We start from the raw sequence: 21305 nt of genomic DNA on the forward strand, positions 1-21305 counted from the left end.
CTTGAGATCCACACTGGGTGTATAGAAAACGGTAGAAGCCACCATCCTTATGAAAGAAACCTTGATGTGCTTATATATCCCCGCTTAAAGTGTGAGTGGGGTACGCTTTGGATTCTGTATAGTCTTCTAGAAGAATTAAAAGCCTCTCAAAAAGGCACTAATACTTACCTTGGTTTTTCACAAAACTTACTACACATTGGTTTTTATTACATCTGTTTTATTCCATATTACCTCTGTTGGAGTCTCCATACCTAAATGGTCTGAACCAAAGGAGAACATCAGATAAAAAGAATATTCCATCCAACCCAAAAGGAACGTTCTGGTGATGTTGCACTAATGTTTTTTAGCGCTTGTGATGTATTGCAGTTTTCAAAATTCTGTTTTTTGTATGTATAGCTAAATGTGGTGAAATTTATTTGAAATCTGTTGCATCTAAGCTGCTTGGCGCCAGTAAGGACTACTCCCTAAACACATTTATTCTGCTATTGGGGCATTACTACTTGGGGGCTAAACTACAGGGGGAGCCAAACTACTGGGGGCATAACTACAGGGGCCAAACTATTGGGTGCATTACTACTGGAGGCTAAACTATAAGGGGGGCATAACTACAGGGGCTAAACTGCAATGGGGCAAACTACAGGGGGGCATTACTACTGGTGGCTAAACTATAAGGGGGGCATAACTACAGGGGCTAAACTACAATGGGGCAAACTATAGGGGGGCATTACTACTGGTGGCTAAACTACTGGGGTCATAACTGCAGGGGCATTACCACTGGGGGCATAATGACTGGGGGCATTACTACAGGCAACATTACTACTGGGGGCAATACGGGCATTGCATAAGGGACACCACTACTATGGGGTCTATATAAGGGGCACTACCAGTACAGTGGACATTGCATAATGAGCGCTACAACTGTGGGCATTGTATAAGAAGCGCCACCTCACATGCACCGAAGCCGCACGCAAATGTACTTGCCCTTTCCATGGTGCCCCCCCTATCATTTTCTTCTGGATCCGCCCCTGAATACATGTAATACCTATTAAGCACTGTCACTATTAACCAGGGTCAGATTAACAATGGGGTGGATGGAGCTATAGCTCTAGGCATCCACATAAAAAATAGGCCCATGACCATGACAGTATGATGATAACAAGCCACCTAGCTGGTGACACAATCGGCCTTAAATCAAAAGTATTAAAATTGTAATTCTAGTTTTCTCACAAAATTCTGCAATTTTCTTAGTTTTAAGTATTTTGTGAGACAGTGGATCTGATAGTGTAGGGGGTGTACACGCCCACCCAGTACTGGTCACAGCTCCTCCCCTTCTCAGTATAGGCCTGTAAAACATTTTCAGCCCCAGGCCCAACCTGTCCTGCTATTAACCCTTTAATTTAAAGTTTGAAGTTCATCTAGCTAAAGAACACAATTTTGCTCTTTGGCAAAACCATATTGTACTGCCAGGCTGGATAAATATAAATGTGTGGATGAAGGTAGGAGGTGTGATATATAGAACGGTAGTTGCTCAAAAATTTATTGGACCATCACAGGTGCATGCAAGGGAGAGGTTAACCTAGACACGAAAAAGCAAACAAATTCCCCCAGCACACTGTAATGGGCCAGCATAAGATACTTACATCCTATGTGATAACAGAAATGCAGAAATCTCAGTGACATACATTTGCAAAGACATGGTAAGCCACCAGCTATGGCAAGGCATCTCTGATCTGGTGATCCTACACTACATGGTAATAGCACCACTTTAGATCATACGTTTATGTATTTCTAAATTGAGAGCCACCTCACCTGGAGACACCATAGCATACTCCAATATGGCAATAGTTGTTCAGCATACCCTCAAGCTACTGATCCCATACAAGTCTCTCAGAACCAATTCAATCAATTATTGTCCCATCATAGGTACATGTAAGGGAGGGCTTAAACTTGACAGGGCATGGCATAGCTTAACTCTAAATTAAAGTGTAAAATAAGTTGCCCAATAATAATGTGCTACCACCAAATGTAGGCAGTATTTTGTAGGCACAGACAAATATATAACCTTTAGTCACAACCAACCTTACTCAAGCAGCTGTAGTTATAGCATTGAAAGCTATATAAATTAAACACAAGAAATCTTAAACTAGAGCAGCGCTATAAGAGGTTAAAATTCATAAACAGTAATGAAATTTAAAAGATACTTGTTTTTTTCTTAATAAACTAATTAAAAATATAATATAAAAATTTGAGAAAGGGGATACCAAACTGAGTTAATTAAGCACAGGCAATAATACTTCTGAAAATATATATATATATATATATATATATATATATATATACGTTTGCACGCCCGGCACTCCTAATACACAATGAAGATATAGCCCGGTGCCTTCTCTGGCAATGATACTTGCTTGAATATCTGTGTGGTGAGCGGCACTCACGGGACTTTCTCATAAATAACAGGACATCACCCCGTTGTAATCTTGCAACGTTTCGGTTTATTTACAAAACCGTCTTCAGGTCAATGGTCGCACTCACATCCTCAGAAAAAACATCAACTGGGGTGTCCACTCCAATGCCAGAGCATTGTAATTATAGAGAAATAATGGAGGCACTCTCCAGATTTTTCAAAATATGCAAAAAGTTCTCATTTTATTGTGATATACGTTACATATTCCACTTGAATGGTATCCTCAAGCGCTTTCGGCCCAAAACGGGCCTTCCTCAGGAGGTTATCTGTAACAGCACTGCTGGATACCTGGGATGATCTGCTACTTGGTTTTATTACCTGATGTATAGCTGTTACAGATAACCTCCTGAGGAAGGCCCGTTTTGGGCCGAAAGCGCTTGAGGATACCATTCAAGTGGAATATGTAACGTATATCACAATAAAATGAGAACTTTTTGCATATTTTGAAAAATCTGGAGAGTGCCTCCATTATTTCTCTCTCTCTCTCTCTCTCTCTCTCTCTCTCTCTCTCTCTCTCTCTATATATATATATATATATATATATATTCAGTAGGTAATAATAACTAATTTCAGTGACCCTCAAACAAATAAGGAGTCTGTCATCCAAGATACACAGTAGCTTTAATTACTCATAAGACTTATATTCCACGCTTTAAATTACAGTTCTGTATTTATTCTTTATTTCTGGGGACATTAGTCAATAATGGGGGTTTTAAATAGTACTACAGTTTGGGTACCACCCTCAAATCGCTCATCAAGAAGTTCTTCCTATTCTGTATTAGTCTCAAATTAATCCTCAGAATACACAGAGATTGTTTAGGCTTTATTTACCAACCAGTCACATATGTTGTTCCATTCAGTTTAGCACTCATGCGCACTATTTGCTGGCTATAGACCAATTATGAGCTGCTGTTAGTAAAACAGACCATTCATTGCTCTCTATTCTCCATACCCATATCTTAAATGTTGTAGGTGTGCTTTTGAAGAGGATGTTTCATAGCTCAATTCTAAATCGCTGTGTAACAAAAAAACTGTCCAATATAGTTTTGGTACCTTCCAAGATAGTCAGTATTTTGTAGACGTCCAACATGATTGTCCAGATAAAATTTTCATCACTTTAACTAGATTTGCTCCTATGTCAAAACGAAGACTAGATTTTTACTTGGCAGATTATTGTAGCATGCAGTCTGCACGGCACTAAAAAGTGAAAAAAAAAATCATGGCACATAGGGGGATAAAGAAATTAGCCCCTGAAGAGACATCGGAAGTAAAAACTCCCAATGTTTCTTCAGGTTTTGCGGTCGGCCTATTCTATTTGACCGGCCGTTAAAAAGTGCATTTTCACCCGAAAATACACAGGTTCAGTTTAACCTGTGTGTTTTTGGGTGAATCGGGGATTTTGCTTTGCCTGCCGAAGGCAGGTGAAACAAAATCCCAGATTAGCCGTGGCACGCGCCGGTTTATCAGGCCTAATTAGTTAGCCCCCCCCCGGCGATACTTTTACACCCGCACTCGGTGCGGGTAATTGAATATCCCCCTAAATCTTCCTATTAACCAATTTGCTGTGTGATGAGCTCTATTTACTATGCTATATGGTAACATTCATGGAGTGTGGCCATGTCTACTCAATTGAATTGTGGGGTGTAGTTTCCCTTTGGTTTCCAAAAACCTACTAATAAATCTACACACGTACATACTGTACATCCCAAGAAATGTCCTTGGATGGAAAGATTGAAAAGTTTTCACTTTGTGTTGTGCTAGTTCCATAAAACAACTAAATCATAATAAATTGACAGCGAACTTCAGATAATATATGAAAGCCTCCCAAAATGTGTGAGCATTGTCATTCAGCATTATGTGAAATACAGAATTAAATAACGTGTAATAAAGACTATAAGCCGCCTGTCCAGAGCCATTATTTGCAGTCTAATGGCTGACAATATTCATAGATTTAGCAGTACTACCCAAAGGCATGACAGAACTATAAAGTTTTGTTACTCTGATGGAACATTTTAAGATTATACTGACAAGGATTTCCAGAAGGAAAGATTTATGTTCTAGGTCTTTGCTATAGTTTTTCAGCTTATCTGTTAGGATAATATTGAGCCCCCATAAAAGTAACTGCTTTTGATATAACTAATGCCATTAGCACTGCTTCAAAATTTACAATGCATCATATGGCGACAATAAGAGATGTGATCCCGCTTGTTTCACAATGATCCTTCCTTATCAGTTGCAGCAATAAGAGATAGGTATAGGGGGGTACACACTAGATATGTGTGCTAAGCGATCTATCACAGACCGCTCAGCACACATCTCCCCCCCACTCAGCACTCAGTGCGATGTGTGCTGAGCGAGGGGGAGGACGCGCATCACTATCCCTGGGGGGCATACACACGAGAGATCCGTGCTTAACTTCTAAGTAATCTAGTCAGAATGCTTAGATTTTAAGCACGAATCTCTCCGTGTGTACCCCACTGTAATCCCCATTTCCCTACAGTGATCATTTCCTATCTTGCAGCAATTAGAAATATGGGATGCAAACTTACTTCCCACTTATTAAAGAGAGATGCCACTTCACAGTGATCCTGTCCTACCTATTAGAGCAATACGTTATTAGGGACCTCCCTCCTTTTCACAGTGAGCTTATCCTTCATATTGCAGCTAAAAGTGGTAAGCCTCTCTACTCTGGGATGTAGTCACTATGTCTACATCACAATGTCAACAGTTGATACCACACGTTGATAACTGCAGAATGTCTGTTAGGTTCTTGGTGCTCAGAACAAGGGAGATGTTGCGTAGTGAGTCCTGAGCACCAGAACGTGACGCTGAAACAAGGTGTGGTGTGGAAATAGCCCCTAGCACCCTACCTCCGTTGTTTTACCCGTGTGGTCAGTTCACGCCAGCATGACTATGGTTTCTTGGGCCCATGGCAGCCGCGTTTGAAGGGCGGATTAGGTCTGCCCAACTCCGATGCCCCCGCAGGTCTTAAAGGGAGACAAAGCGTGAACTGAGACAGGGTAATAACAAGGGGACCTCTAACTGAAACAACCAAAGCCAGGGGCTACTGACTAGCCTAAAACTAAATGTATGTGCGGCTTGCCGCCAAAGGAAAAGAACAACCAAAGGAAATGCTGTCCACACGCCGACACAATACTTTTGTGTACCGGCGGTGACAGCATAAGCAGAACCCTCTGCAAAACACCAGTAACTAAATATAACAAAGGAATACAGCGGCCTAGGCCGACGGACGCGGCAAAGCCGCTACTCAGAACCGGTACAAATACTGGCAAACAGATAGGAACCCCCAATGCTGCCGACACAGACTCTCAGAACTGGAGGACAGGCAGAATCCCAAACGACAGACCGGTGGACACCAAGAAGCCAGAAACTCGACCAGGCACAGGCAAAGCCACAGGACTTCTTGACAGGAATGCTTCACGGCAGGACACGGAATCAGACACAGGAACTGACACAGGAATCGACACAGGAACCGACACCGGAAGCAGCTAGACAGACACTGCTAGACAGGAGCTCAGGCACTGGCAGGGACTAGCTCAGAACTCAAGAACTCTGGAACCCAGGAAATATCACCAGCGTCTGTGAATTGCACTGAGCCAGCATATAACAGAGAGGCCTAATTAATTATGTCGTGCAGCTGCCCTGTTGCATGACTCCAAACTGACAAGATGCAATTAGCAGACAGGTGAGGCCAACCACATGGAAACAGGCTGCAATTACACAGACTCACCACTGACAGAAAACAATAATCTTCTAAACCAGAGCAAAGGGAAATCCTGGCCTGCAAGAGAACTAAAAACATAAAATAGGAATGAACCACTACCTGTGGTTCATAACAGTATCCTTTCCTTAAGGGTGAGCTCCGAGCACCCCATGACACCCACGGGGAACATAAACAGAAGTATAACATAAAATACATAACCAAAATGCAAAACAGGAATGAGCCACAGCCGTGGCTCGTAACATTACCCCCCCCTTGAGGAGGGGTCAAAGGACCCCAAAATTCAGACTTTCCAAAACAAAGGATACAAAAAAAACCCTGACACACTGGTCTAACAGAAACAAGCTGTGGCAACAGCTTGTAATGGTACCCCCCCTTGACGGTGGCCACTGGACACAAGACAAGGAAAAAAAATCTTTTTTTTTTTTTTTTAATATCAAGGCAAGAGTCAATAATTATTTATTTTTCTTCTTCTTTTTACAAAGCTCTTGAGGTCTGACCAAGGTAATTCCCCAAACATTGTCTGAACTGATGGTACCTCCCAGCAAGGCTGGGTTCAAATCAGAGATTGGTTTCTTAACCTTGGGAGCTAAACTTTCAGGCAAAGTACTACTATAAGAAGAAGACAGAAAAGCACATCCTCCAGTCAAAACAACGGGCTGAGACTCTTGTGCCGAGTTTACAGTATTTGGTGGACTCTCAGCAGACAAGACGGGTGACTTAGAGGAACCTGAACCAATTTCTTTGGAACCACATCTTTTAATAACTGCATCACTGAATGCTGGTTGATCCTGAAGAATGGGATCTTCAGCTTTCATTAGGCTGGTCGCCCACTCAAAAGGCTCTCCTCTAAAGGAATATATCAGATAGAGCACAATGTTCTCTGAAGTGATGCCCAGAAATGGTCTAGACAACAAAATGGTGTAATAGTGTTTGTAAAGCGCCAGAAATTGGACTAAGTCCCCATCAAAGATTATAGATGTTGAGATATCAACAGAGTCAGGATCTGCTTCCTTCCCATCTGACTGACTAGAGTGCTTAGCTAGGACCTGGTCACTATTGACCTTACTCGAGGCTGAGACTTTCTGAACCCCACCTGGGGCAGTGACTTTCTGAACCCCACCTGGGGCAGTGACTTTCTGAACCCCACCCGGGGCAGTGACTTTCCGAACCCCACCCGGGGCAGTGACTTTCTGAACCCCTCCCGGGGAATTGACTTTCTGAACCCCACCCGGGGCAGTGACTTTCTGAACCCCACCCGGGGCAGTGACTTTCTGAACCCCACCCGGAGCAGTGACTTTCTGAACCCCACCCGGGGCAGTGACTTTCTGAAACCCACCCGGGGCAGTGACTTTCTGAACCCCACCCGGGGCTGTGGCCTTTGGGAACCCCGCTGGGGCAGTGGCCTTCGGGAACCCCACTGGGGTCATCACCTCGGATTCTTTTACTGGGACCGGGCCGTTGGCCTCCCTCACTGGGACCGAGCCGTCGGCTTCCCTCACTGTGACCGAGCCGTCGGCCTCCCTCACTGGGACCGAGCCGTCGGCCTCCCTCACTGGGACCGAGCCGTCGGCCTCCCTCTCTGAGTCAATAATTTTCGAAACTTCTCCCGGGACTATGACTTCCGGGACTTTTGCTGAAGCTATAACCTTCAGAACCTCCACTAACGCTATGCCTCTTGAGTCCTTTCCTGGGGAAGCGACTTCTAGACCCTTCTTTGGGGCTTTGTTTCTCGAGACCCCACTTGGGGATATTACTTCAAAGATCCCTTCTGTGCTTTTGCTTCTCGAGTTCCCTTCTAGAACTATGGTTTTAGACACCTTCTCTGGAGTTGCGCTTTTCAAGTCTCTACCTGGGGTAACAGCTTCTGAGACCCCTTCTGGTATTGACACCTGAGCTATAATATTCGATGTCCCTCTATAACCTAGAGCATCAGGTACCGCTCCAGGACTCTGGGCATCGGGTACTGCTCCAGGACTCTGGGCATCGGGTACCGCTCCAGGACTCTGGGCATCGGGTACCGCTCCAGGACTCTGGGCATCGGGTAGCGCTCCAGGACTCTGGGCATCAGGTACCGCTCCAGGACTCTGGGCATCGGGTACCGCTCCAAGACTCTGGGCATCGGGTACCGCTCCAGGACTCTGGGCATTGGGCACCGCTCCAGGACTCTGGGCATCGGGCACCGCTCCAGGACCCTGGGCACCGGGCACCGCTCCAGCACCCTGGGCATCGGGCACCACTCCAGGACCCTGGACATCGGGCACCACTCCAGGACCCTGGGCATCGGGCACCACTCCAGGACCCTGGGCATCGGGCACCACTCCAGGGGCTTGCAACTCTGCTTCAACAGGAAAATCAAGAGAGGAGAAAAACATTCTCCTTTGGTTCCTGAATCTATAATGGGGCTCCCTAGCCCAAGGACCCCAATTATAGGACAGAGTGCTTTTTAGTGTGGGTTGTGTGACAAGTACCTCTGCCACAGTAGAGACAGGAGTAGGTCTTGTATCCTGACCAAACTTGGCCAGAGGGCAGGACTTGTCGCCACACTTTGGCTTGCGCAACTCACAGATCTGCAGATAGTGGCCTAAACCCCCACAATATAGGCATAAGTTTAAGTTTCTGCGACGCAGACGCTCCTCTTCTGAGAGCCTGGGCCGCAGAAAACTTTCAAACTTTTTCTCTCTAATTGAACCAGAGGATTCTCTTGTCACCATATTGTGAGCAAGAGTCTCTTTAGAGGTAGATGAACTCTCCATAACTTCTGGCAAGATAAGCAAAATTTTAGTCAGAAGGTTTTGCAGTTGCTTTAAGGATTGTTGCAAAACTTCCAGTCGCTCAGGTCTCAAAGCACTGAAAGCAGAGTTCAGGGCTGAAAGAGACGCCTGCAGGGCTTGCATAGTTGGCATAGGAGGATTTTAAACTAGACAAGACAAGACTAAACTAGACTAGACAAGACAGGACTGGACTTTTAAACACCGGACTGGATTTTTAAACACCGGACTGGATTTTTAAACACCGGACTGGATTCTAGACAGGACTGGATTCTAAACAAGACACTGGACTGGGCCAAAAAATAAAAAGTTTTATTTCTTTTTTGTTGTAGGGCTGGTGATAATGTTAGGTTCCTGGTGCTCAGAACAAGGGAGATGTTGCGTAGTGAGTCCTGAGCACCAGAACGTGACGCTGAAACAAGGTGTGGTGTGGAAATAGCCCCTAGCACCCTACCTCCGTTGTTTTACCCGTGTGGTCAGTTCACGCCTGCATGACTATGGTTTCTTGGGCCCATGGCAGCCGCGTTTGAAGGGCGGATTAGGTCTGCCCAACTCCGATGCCCCCGCAGGTCTTAAAGGGAGACAAAGCGTGAACTGAGACAGGGTAATAACAAGGGGACCTCTAACTGAAACAACCAAAGCCAGGGGCTACTGACTAGCCTAAAACTAAATGCATGTGCGGCTTGCCGCCAAAGGAAAAGAACAACCAAAGCAAATGCTGTCCACACGCCGACACAATACTTTTGTGTACCGGCGGTGACAGCATAAGCAGAACCCTCTGCAAAACACCAGTAACTAAATATAACAAAGGAATACAGCGGCCTAGGCCGACGGACGCGGCAAAGCCGCTACTCACAGAACCGGTACAAATACCGGCAAACAGACAGGAACAACCAATGCGCCGACACGGACTCTCAGAACTGGAGGACAGGCAGAATCCCAAACGACAGACCGGTGGACACCAAGAAGCCAGAAACTCGACCAGGCACAGGCAAAGCCACAGGACTTCTGGACAGGAATGCTTCACGGCAGGACACGGAATCAGACACAGGAACTGAAACAGGAATCGACACAGGAACCGACACCGGAAGCAGCTAGACAGACACTGCTAGACAGGAGCTCAGGCACTGGCAGGGACTAGCTCAGAACTCAAGAACTCTGGAACCCAGGAAATATCACCAGCATCTGTGAATTGCACTGAGTCAGCATATAACAGAGAGGCCTAATTAATTATGTCGTGCAGCTGCCCTGTTGCATGACTCCAAACTGACAAGATGCAATTAGCAGACAGGTGAGGCCAACCACATGGAAACAGGCTGCAATTACACAGACTCACCACTGACAGAAAACAATAATCTTCTAAACCAGAGCAAAGGGAAATCCTGGCCTGCAAGAGAACTAAAAACATAAAATAGGAATGAACCACTACCTGTGGTTCATAACAATGTCAACATTTTCAAAATGTAGACATCTGAAATTCAGACTTCTACAGGAGCAGAGAGCTAGAGTTAAGCTGCAGGAGGGAGGAGGTGGAGCACTGGTGTCACTAGGGGGGTGCGGACCGTACTGGATGTCACCCTTCGAGGTGGTGACACCAAAATGACGGCTCCTTCGTGGCCAGGAGCCAGGTGCTACACTGTGACATTATCGTGCAGTTGCCAGCTACTGCAAGAAGAGTCTCTGGGGCCAACTCAGCATCTCCAGGAATTCTGGCCACTCTCCAGAGGGATGAAATTGTGGGCATGCCATGAGCCCACGCTCCTTCCTGTGGATGCACATGCACGGGGTGGTGGGGGATATTTGGCACACTGAGTGTCACCAACTCCAGTGATGCCACTTAGTTAGAGTTAGCGATATACGTATATACTAAAGTGCGGGTTTACAGAAGTGGAGATGTTGCCCACAGCAGTAGTAAACTTGCACTAAGGGGAATGTTTACTGTTAGGCTACAGCAGGAGAGGGTTAGGGGTATGCACTGGAGGGTGGTTAAGTTTAGAATTAGTGTTAGGAGCATTACTCACCACTGGAAGTCATCATCACCTGATTGCCGGGCCTAGAAGACACTGCCCGAGCCACCTGAGACCTGATAGCAAGTAAGTAATAGCATCACCACTGGGACAGTTACGATGTCAACATGGAACATGCTGACATAGACAAAATGTGGGGATGAAGGGTTAGGGCTAGACAGTATGATGAGAGAGCTAGGATTAGGCACTACAGGAAGGGTTAGGATTAGGGGGGGGGGTTACTCACTGCTGGATGATAGCCAGAAGTCATACCACCAGGACTGTTTTTCGACATTTCATCAGTGTTGACCTTAATACTATAGCATGCTAAGCATGTTGAGGTTACAAGTTACAACCATGTTAAATGATTAATGTCTGCTCTATAGTAATCCAGTCCTACATTGTACAGTAATGAGAGACAGGGAAGCTTCCTTGCTCAACAGAGATCACATATTACAGCAGTGAGAGATAAGGGAGTCCCTTGATGCATGGTTATTCCACTCTATGTACTTCAGCAATAAAAGACAGGGAAGCTTCTCACTCCAACGGTAATCTTATCCTTGATATTACAGCAATACGGGAGAGAGGGGATCAGCTTTACTACACACTGATTTTATCATTCAATTAATAGAGAAGAGACCACTTGCTGTACAGAAATCCTTTCCTACAGTACATACCACAGCAATAAAAGATATGGAAGCTCCTCGCTACAACAGTAATAATAATGTTGAAGCAGTTAGAGTTCAAGGAGCATTAAATATGTTATTTTTTTTATAGAAATCACCTAAATTGGAGGCTTTTACTTTATTTACAAAAGAAAGTACAATGCATAGTTACAGAAATGATACAAACAAAAAGGGTTACTGATTACACGGACAAACATGTTGCAATTTTTTTTTTAAAGGAAACATGTAGAGAATATAACATGCAATTTATACTGGCTGGGAGCACAGCTTTGAAATCAAAATTAGATTGATCCCCAAAGACTCCCATACCTTTTATCACATCGTCCCCACCTTCCCTACCCCCCACCAGTGAGTTCATAACCAAGTCTCTGATGACTGGCTGACAATTAAATTGGGGTCCATACCCCAAAATTATTGTACATAATTTCCCTGTGTGATAGCTACATTAAATATGGTATGATCACATTATTCTCTATTATTAAGATATCAAACAATGTAAATATAACATGACTGTGAGAGTGGGATTGGTTAGATATCTAATCTCTCCCAAACCATTATGAAATTACACCCAACCTGTGTTCAGACATCATTTATATTTGTATGATATCAGGAATGCCTGTAATAGAAATATAAATTCTATGTCAAAACAACATATGGCATTGGCCTTTGATCCTGTATGAAACCTGAATACCCTGTTAGATAGATGGCAATATGTTTAACCCCCCCCCCACACACACACACACACACACACACACACACACACACACACACACACACACACACACACACACACACACACTATTTAATTTAGGAGACAGATAGGCATCCTCACATCATTTATATGCAACCTTAGACAAAATGCTTTGTATACCAATGTCCTGTTCAGGTAATTGCAGTTTCCTAATAAAAATATGAACCTTCTAGCACTGGGATTAAAGTTAAAACTTCAGTCCTTTACGTATAAATCACTACCCACACACTCCTCTGTTTGTTAAGAAGCGTGTGTTTGTATATATGTGTATGTGTGTGTATGTATGTGTGTGTGTGTAATAGGGGTGGGGCGCAACCTGAATTTAGCTTTTGGCACTGGCGATGCACTGTTCCACCCCTGCGTACAGCTCCCTGCAGTCCTCAGCTGATATGAAAGTGACAATGCAGCAAGTGATTGGCAGCTGAGCAGATACTTACATTGAAGACACTGTCTGCACTTTAATTGCAGTTGTTTCCACGGCTCCCCCAATTTTTCTTCTCTGCCTTGTCTTTAAAACTGCTCTTTCTTTGCATCTGCTGTCTCGTGGCCTAAATGTCTTTGTATTCCCTTTATGATTCTCTCTAAACTTTCTTTGGTGCCTCCTGTCTCTCATTGTTTCCACTGTGTCATCAAAAACTAGCTCAGCCAGCCTGCCAATTAGCCTTTATCTGCCGGCACATTCATCAGAATATTGAAGGGTGATCCTGAGTGACGGCACTTTAAAGCTGCGTTTGAATGCAGCTGGGTACCCATACAGTTAGTGTATCACTCATGCACAGCGATGCATAGAATCTGTATTTTACCTTGTATTCAGCAATTTAGTGACATTACTCCCAATTATCAAAATGCAGGTTTGAATGTCCAGTTGAAAATATTGTTGGTTGTTCTTTATATTTATATATTTTATGTTAAAGGTGCAAATGTATTATTTTAATTACATTCATCAAACTTATCTGGAGCCTGACAATTCCTCTATTACATGGTATGCATTTGAGTATGTTGACAATAACTGTGTCGACATCCATAATACCAAAAACAGAATGTCGACCACTATGATATCAACATAGTGAAAATGTCGTCATTGTGTCATTAGTTTTAAGGGTTAGGATTGTTGACATTGTGTTCACACTGACATTTCATTAGTGTCGACATGCTATATGTCAACATGGTGAAGATCAACATGCTGAACACGTCAACATGTCTGTCGACATTATGACCAAGTTGACATTCCATGTTAACATTATGAATGTCAGCATAGTCACTGTCGACCAAATATACCGAACTCTATTGCCAGCCACCCACTTTCCAGTTTATGCTAATAATATGTAAGTTATTAGATTGTCAGTCTAGTTACAATCTGCAGAACATGGTACTATTCTAACTATACTTTAACCACTTAACTGACGATTTTTCCCTTCAAAAGCATTAACAACATTGTTTTTTAAAATGTATTTTATTTAATAAAGTTGAAAAAGTATTTTTTTTAAATAGTTAAACATTATATTATGCACATCTGCAGAACGGATCTCCTCGTCAAAAACGGGGGGACAGGGTAGGACGGCGCAGTTGCATGAAATCTGACCATGCCAGTTAATACATGTTTCTATAGTGCATCACAAATTTGGAATTCATATATAAGTTTTATTTCTAGCTTTTAGGGGGAGATTTGCCAACTCGTGGAGAGAGCTAAAGTGGAAAGAAATAAAGTATCAATTAGTCAGCTTCTGTGATTCCAAAAATATATATATTTTTTAAAAAGTACAGAAACCCCAGGTTTACTTAGCGGTGGGCTCAAAATCTGTCACAAACCTGATGACAACCCCCCCCCCCCCCCCCCCCCCACCAAAAAAATAAATAAAATGCTGTGGTCTTGACAGGTGAGATTGCCCAAAAAGCATGCTGTTTCAACTACCCGGTCAGCTAGAAAGAGAGGCATTAAATAAGTTACGGTTTGATCTAATTCGATGTTGTACTTCCACGGCATTGCGTTGAATGAAGGGGCCCCCGGTACATGACTTCCAGGGTGGTAGGGGATGTTTAATAAGCATGGGGTGGGGTGGATAGTGGAGTGGGCTTAATATTCATCATTTTCTGGTGGGAGGGCAACTTGCTTGAATGCAGATATCTCCAGTTCCTGGGAAGAATAGATTTTTAAACTTTCAATGGGATAAAAAAAAAAAAAACTGGAGAGTCTCACCTTTCAGGAGGTACTGGGGACTTAGGGATCAGAGTTCGGAAGCCAGAGCAATCCACCGACGAAAATATAGAACTGCATACCAGGTATGTGGAGCTGGAGCAGGGACCGGCTGCTGGAAGGCTGATATCTACGGGTTTGGCATAGTAGAGACAAGCTGCCAGTGTTCACCAAAAGGGGGGAGTCCCAGCTTTTCGAGTATACCCTCAGATAGACTATAAGTCAGACAGAACCTGAGATATCTGGTTGGGAACAGCAAGTAACAGGCTTGGATGGGGACCACTGCATTGAAGTTGAGGGTTCAGTATGATTTGCCGTCGGACGGAATCCCGGCTGTCGTGGTCCCGACAGCGGGATCCCATCCGACAGAATGCCGGCAGCAGGGCGAGAGATAGGAAGCACCTTGCGGGGTCGCTGCGCTCACCATGATGGACACCCACAGAGGAAGAATTGCCTGTACCGGCGGCAACATTTCACTGGTAGTCAGGATTCCAGCATCGGCACTGTTACCGCCAGGATCCCGACTAGCAGTATTTTAACCGCTTCCTGAAGTTGGATATCTTCAGTTCCCCAGGTCCTGGAAAAGGTGACGCTCAGCTATCAGCCTAGGGCCCTATACTCCTGGGGCTCTTGGGCAACTGCCCATTGAGCTCATATGAAAAGACGGCCCTGGCTAAAGAGTCACATTAACTAGAATTTAAACATTAATCTAAAAAAAATCATATGTTAATGTGTGTTTCAGCCCCTGAAACCCAACATCAATTGAGATTGATTTTTATTGGTTTTCATTGATAAAATCTGTAGTAAATAAACTGCTTAGAATGAGGGCAATCATTATGTATTGAATAAGAAGGCATGCTATTTCATTAACCACTTAACTGACAACTTTTTTCTTTTTTTGTAAGAAAAAGGCCTTGAAATTTGTCAGGTTGTTTGTTCATTTAAAAAAAAGTTTAAAAAGTAATTTTAATAACATATCTTAATATATTATTTAAAAATAGATATACCTAGATATACCTAGGACTCCACAGCCACTCCCCCTCCCCCACCCCCCGTGGACTCCACTAATTTAGATACTCCCTTGTATAACCCCGCCACCTCACCTTATTGCAGAGCGCACTGAAGTGTGGGGCAGCGTTAACTGATCACCTATGTTCCCCTTCTAGTACTTTTTTTTCCAACACATGCACCCAGGAATGCTGCTCGCAAGGCATTCTGGGATGCAATTTTGAGAGCAATGTAGTGGTCACAGACGGCCGCGTCACTTCCAGAGGGTCACAGCAGCAGGAGGAAGTCCATTCTGCACTTGTGCAGAACAGACTTCCTCCATTAAAGACGATAGGCGCAGTGCGGCAGCACTGTCATTTTGGATGCGACATGGCCAGGTAAGGCACTCCTGGCTGCAGTCGCATCACATACGTTTATGCCAAGGAACTGGTTAATATATTAGGGAGAAAATAATTGTTTAATTTTATGAAGAGAACAATATTATTTATGAATTATAAGTGACAATATTAATCACTGTAATTGTTAAATGGAGTTTCAAAATATAGTACATTCAGTGGTTTACTGCTTCAATTTGCCAGCGATGTGCATGGGTTTCACAGGCCCAGCAACACCGCTGCATAGTAAGATTACCACCTAGTGTGTATATGTGTACATGTGGTAGGGTATTTAGATTGTAACCTCCAGGGACTGATCTGAATGACTAAATATTTTCTATGAAAGCACTACAGAATATGTGTGCACTAAATCAATGTTATTATTATTATTATTATTATTATTATTAGTAGAAGTAGTAATAATAATAATAATAATAATAATAATAACAACAATCATTTTCCTCTGAAAATGGCCCTTCAACCAACACAGCTGTAAGGGGAATTTAGTTTCACCATCAGAGGTTATCAACCACTTCTCCTAATCTGTAATCTGGGCACTGATATTGTTCATCTGGGGCTACCTTACATTGAGCACATGCCTGATGGATTTTATTGATCTAAGGAAGCAGCTCCCAGAACAGTAAATGGTGTGGCATTAATCATAGGAAAGTCCATGGTGTCTCCCAGGCCAGCAATGGCTGCTAATCAGCGGAGATTGCAATAAAATGGTAGTCGTTTATACCATACAGCTGTTTCCCATTCCAGGTGATACAATGTCTTTCTTCCTCTGGTGCACATTTTGCACTGAACCAAAACACTTTGTCCCATCACTGGGTCTCTTTTGTATAGTCATCCATAGGCAAACGCAGGGGGGGTTTCTGGTTGCACGGAAACCCCCATCCTCTTGGCAAGTGGCTAAAATTATGACAATAGCAATGGTATATAATACGATTACTAGAATTGCTGCCACATCATGCAGTTTAAGGGACAGAGCAGAGCTGCTGCACATGTTTGTGTATTTATTTCTTATGGTATGCTTAACCTTTTCCTGACCACTTATCTTATTTATATATTTTAAATATGTTCGGTACAGCCTATACTGTAGACAATCTTTAGTTTTAATTATTAATACGGTATTTAACACAGTATCCAGTATATATAAAAAGACCATTGTTTACATTAATGTCCATGGTTGTTACTGGGTTTTTCTGCCACTCCACCAGACACCCGCTCTTGTTCCGCAGAGTGGGAGATTGTGGATTGCATTTGGAAACCCCCCTCTAGAAATCCTGCGTTTGCCACTGTCATCCCGCATGACAGCTGTGCTGCTTTTAACTAGAGATGAGCGCCTGAAATTTTTCGGGTTTTGTGTTTTGGTTTTGGGTTCGGTTCCGCGGCCGTGTTTTGGGTTCGAACGCGTTTTGGCAAAACCTCACCGAATTTTTTTTGTCGGATTCGGGTGTGTTTTGGATTCGGGTGTTTTTTTCAAAAAACACTAAAAAACAGCTTAAATCATAGAATTTGGGGGTCATTTTGATCCCAAAGTATTATTAACCTCAAAAACCATAATTTACACTCATTTTCAGTCTATTCTGAATACCTCACACCTCACAATATTATTTTTAGTCCTAAAATTTGCACCGAGGTCGCTGTGTGAGTAAGATAAGCGACCCTAGTGGCCGACACAAACACCGGGCCCATCTAGGAGTGGCACTGCAGTGTCACGCAGGATGTCCCTTCCAAAAAACCCTCCCCAAACAGCACATGACGCAAAGAAAAAAAGAGGCGCAATGAGGTAGCTGTGTGAGTAAGATTAGCGACCCTAGTGGCCGACACAAACACCGGGCCCATCTAGGAGTGGCACTGCAGTGTCACGCAGGATGGCCCTTCCAAAAAACCCTCCCCAAACAGCACATGACGCAAAGAAAAAAAGAGGCGCAATGAGGTAGCTGTGTGAGTAAGATTAGCGACCCTAGTGGCCGACACAAACACCGGGCCCATCTAGGAGTGGCACTGCAGTGTCACGCAGGATGTCCCTTCCAAAAAACCCTCCCCAAACAGCACATGACGCAAAGAAAAAAAGAGGCGCAATGAGGTAGCTGACTGTGTGAGTAAGATTAGCGACCCTAGTGGCCGACACAAACACCGGGCCCATCTAGGAGTGGCACTGCAGTGTCACGCAGGATGTCCCTTCCAAAAAACCCTCCCCAATCAGCACATGATGCAAAGAAAAAGAAAAGAAAAAAGAGGTGCAAGATGGAATTGTCCTTGGGCCCTCCCACCCACCCTTATGTTGTATAAACAAAACAGGACATGCACACTTTAACCAACCCATCATTTCAGTGACAGGGTCTGCCACACGACTGTGACTGATATGACGGGTTGGTTTGGACCCCCCCCCAAAAAGAAGCAATTAATCTCTCCTTGCACAAACTGGCTCTACAGAGGCAAGATGTCCACCTCATCTTCACCCTCCGATATATCACCGTGTACATCCCCCTCCTCACAGATTATCAATTCGTCCCCACTGGAATCCACCATCTCAGCTCCCTGTGTACTTTGTGGAGGCAATTGCTGCTGGTCAATGTCTCCGCGGAGGAATTGATTATAATTCATTTTAATGAACATCATCTTCTCCACATTTTCTGGATGTAACCTCGTACGCCGATTGCTGACAAGGTGAGCGGCGGCACTAAACACTCTTTCGGAGTACACACTTGTGGGAGGGCAACTTAGGTAGAATAAAGCCAGTTTGTGCAAGGGCCTCCAAATTGCCTCTTTTTCCTGCCAGTATAAGTACGGACTGTGTGACGTGCCTACTTGGATGCGGTCACTCATATAATCCTCCACCATTCTATCAATGTTGAGAGAATCATATGCAGTGACAGTAGACGACATGTCCGTAATCATTGTCAGGTCCTTCAGTCCGGACCAGATGTCAGCATCAGCAGTCGCTCCAGACTGCCCTGCATCACCGCCAGCGGGTGGGCTCGGAATTCTGAGCCTTTTCCTCGCACCCCCAGTTGCGGGAGAATGTGAAGGAGGAGATGTTGACAGGTCGCGTTCCGCTTGACTTGACAATTTTGTCACCAGCAGGTCTTTGCACCCCAGCAGACTTGTGTCTGCCGGAAAGAGAGATCCAAGGTAGGCTTTAAATCTAGGATCGAGCACGGTGGCCAAAATGTAGTGCTCTGATTTCAACAGATTGACCACCCGTGAATCCTTGTTAAGCGAATTAAGGGCTGCATCCACAAGTCCCACATGCCTAGCGGAATCGCTCCCTTTTAGCTCCTTCTTCAATGCCTCCAGCTTCTTCTGCAAAAGCCTGATGAGGGGAATGACCTGACTCAGGCTGGCAGTGTCTGAACTGACTTCACGTGTGGCAAGTTCAAAGGGCATCAGAACCTTGCACAACGTTGAAATCATTCTCCACTGCACTTGAGACAGGTGCATTCCACCTCCTATATCGTGCTCAATTGTATAGGCTTGAATGCCCTTTTGCTGCTCCTCCAACCTCTGAAGCATATAGAGGGTTGAATTCCACCTCGTTACCACTTCTTGCTTCAGATGATGGCAGGGCAGGTTCAGTAGTTTTTGGTGGTGCTCCAGTCTTCTGTACGTGGTGCCTGTACGCCGAAAGTGTCCCGCAATTTTTCTGGCCACCGACAGCATCTCTTGCACGCCCCTGTCGTTTTTAAAAAAATTCTGCACCACCAAATTCAAGGTATGTGCAAAACATGGGACGTGCTGGAATTTGCCCATATTTAATGCACACACAATATTGCTGGCGTTGTCCGATGCCACAAATCCACAGGAGAGTCGAATTGGGGTAAGCCATTCCGCGATGATCTTCCTCAGTTGCCGTAAGAGGTTTTCAGCTGTGTGCGTATTCTGGAAAGCGGTGATACAAAGCGTAGCCTGCCTAGGAAAGAGTTGGCGTTTGCGAGATGCTGCTACTGGTGCCGCCGCTGCTGTTCTTGCGGCGGGAGTCCATACATCTACCCAGTGGGCTGTCACAGTCATATAGTCCTGACCCTGCCCTGCTCCACTTGTCCACATGTCCGTGGTTAAGTGGACATTGGGTACAACTGCATTTTTTAGGACACTGGTGAGTCTTTTTCTGACGTCCGTGTACATTCTCGGTATCGCCTGCCTAGAGAAGTGGAACCTAGATGGTATTTGGTAACGGGGGCACACTGCCTCAATAAATTGTCTAGTTCCCTGTGAACTAACGGCGGATACCGGACGCACGTCTAACACCAACATAGTTGTCAAGGCCTCAGTTATCCGCTTTGCAGTAGGATGACTGCTGTGATATTTCATCTTCCTCGCAAAGGACTGTTGAACAGTCAATTGCTTACTGGAAGTAGTACAAGTGGGCTTACGACTTCCCCTCTGGGATGACCATCGACTCCCAGCGGCAACAACAGCAGCGCCAGCAGCAGTAGGCGTTACACGCAAGGATGCATCGGAGGAATCCCAGGCAGGAGAGGACTCGTCAGAATTGCCAGTGACATGGCCTGCAGGACTATTGGCATTCCTGGGGAAGGAGGAAATTGACACTGAGGGAGTTGGTGGGGTGGTTTGCGTGAGCTTGGTTACAAGAGGAAGGGATTTACTGGTCAGTGGACTGCTTCCGCTGTCACCCAAAGTTTTTGAACTTGTCACTGACTTATTATGAATGCGCTGCAGGTGACGTATAAGGGAGGATGTTCCGAGGTGGTTAACGTCCTTACCCCTACTTATTACAGCTTGACAAAGGGAACACACGGCTTGACACCTGTTGTCCGCATTTCTGGTGAAATACCTCCACACCGAAGAGCTGATTTTTTTGGTATTTTCACCTGGCATGTCAACGGCCATATTCCTCCCACGGACAACAGGTGTCTCCCCGGGTGCCTGACTTAAACAAACCACCTCACCATCAGAATCCTCCTGGTCAATTTCCTCCCCAGCGCCAGCAACACCCATATCCTCCTCATCCTGGTGTACTTCAACACTGACATCTTCAATCTGACTATCAGGAACTGGACTGCGGGTGCTCCTTCCAGCACTTGCAGGGGGCGTGCAAATGGTGGAAGGCGCATGCTCTTCACGTCCAGTGTTGGGAAGGTCAGGCATCGCAACCGACACAATTGGACTCTCCTTGTGGATTTGGGATTTCGAAGAATGCACAGTTCTTTGCTGTGCTGCTTTTGCCAGCTTGAGTCTTTTCATTTTTCTAGCGAGAGGCTGAGTGCTTCCATCCTCATGTGAAGCTGAACCACTAGCCATGAACATAGGCCAGGGCCTCAGCCGTTCCT

This window comes from Pseudophryne corroboree, chromosome 3 (assembly GCF_028390025.1).
Source record: "Pseudophryne corroboree isolate aPseCor3 chromosome 3, aPseCor3.hap2, whole genome shotgun sequence".
NCBI classification, from domain to species: Eukaryota; Metazoa; Chordata; class Amphibia; order Anura; family Myobatrachidae; genus Pseudophryne; species Pseudophryne corroboree.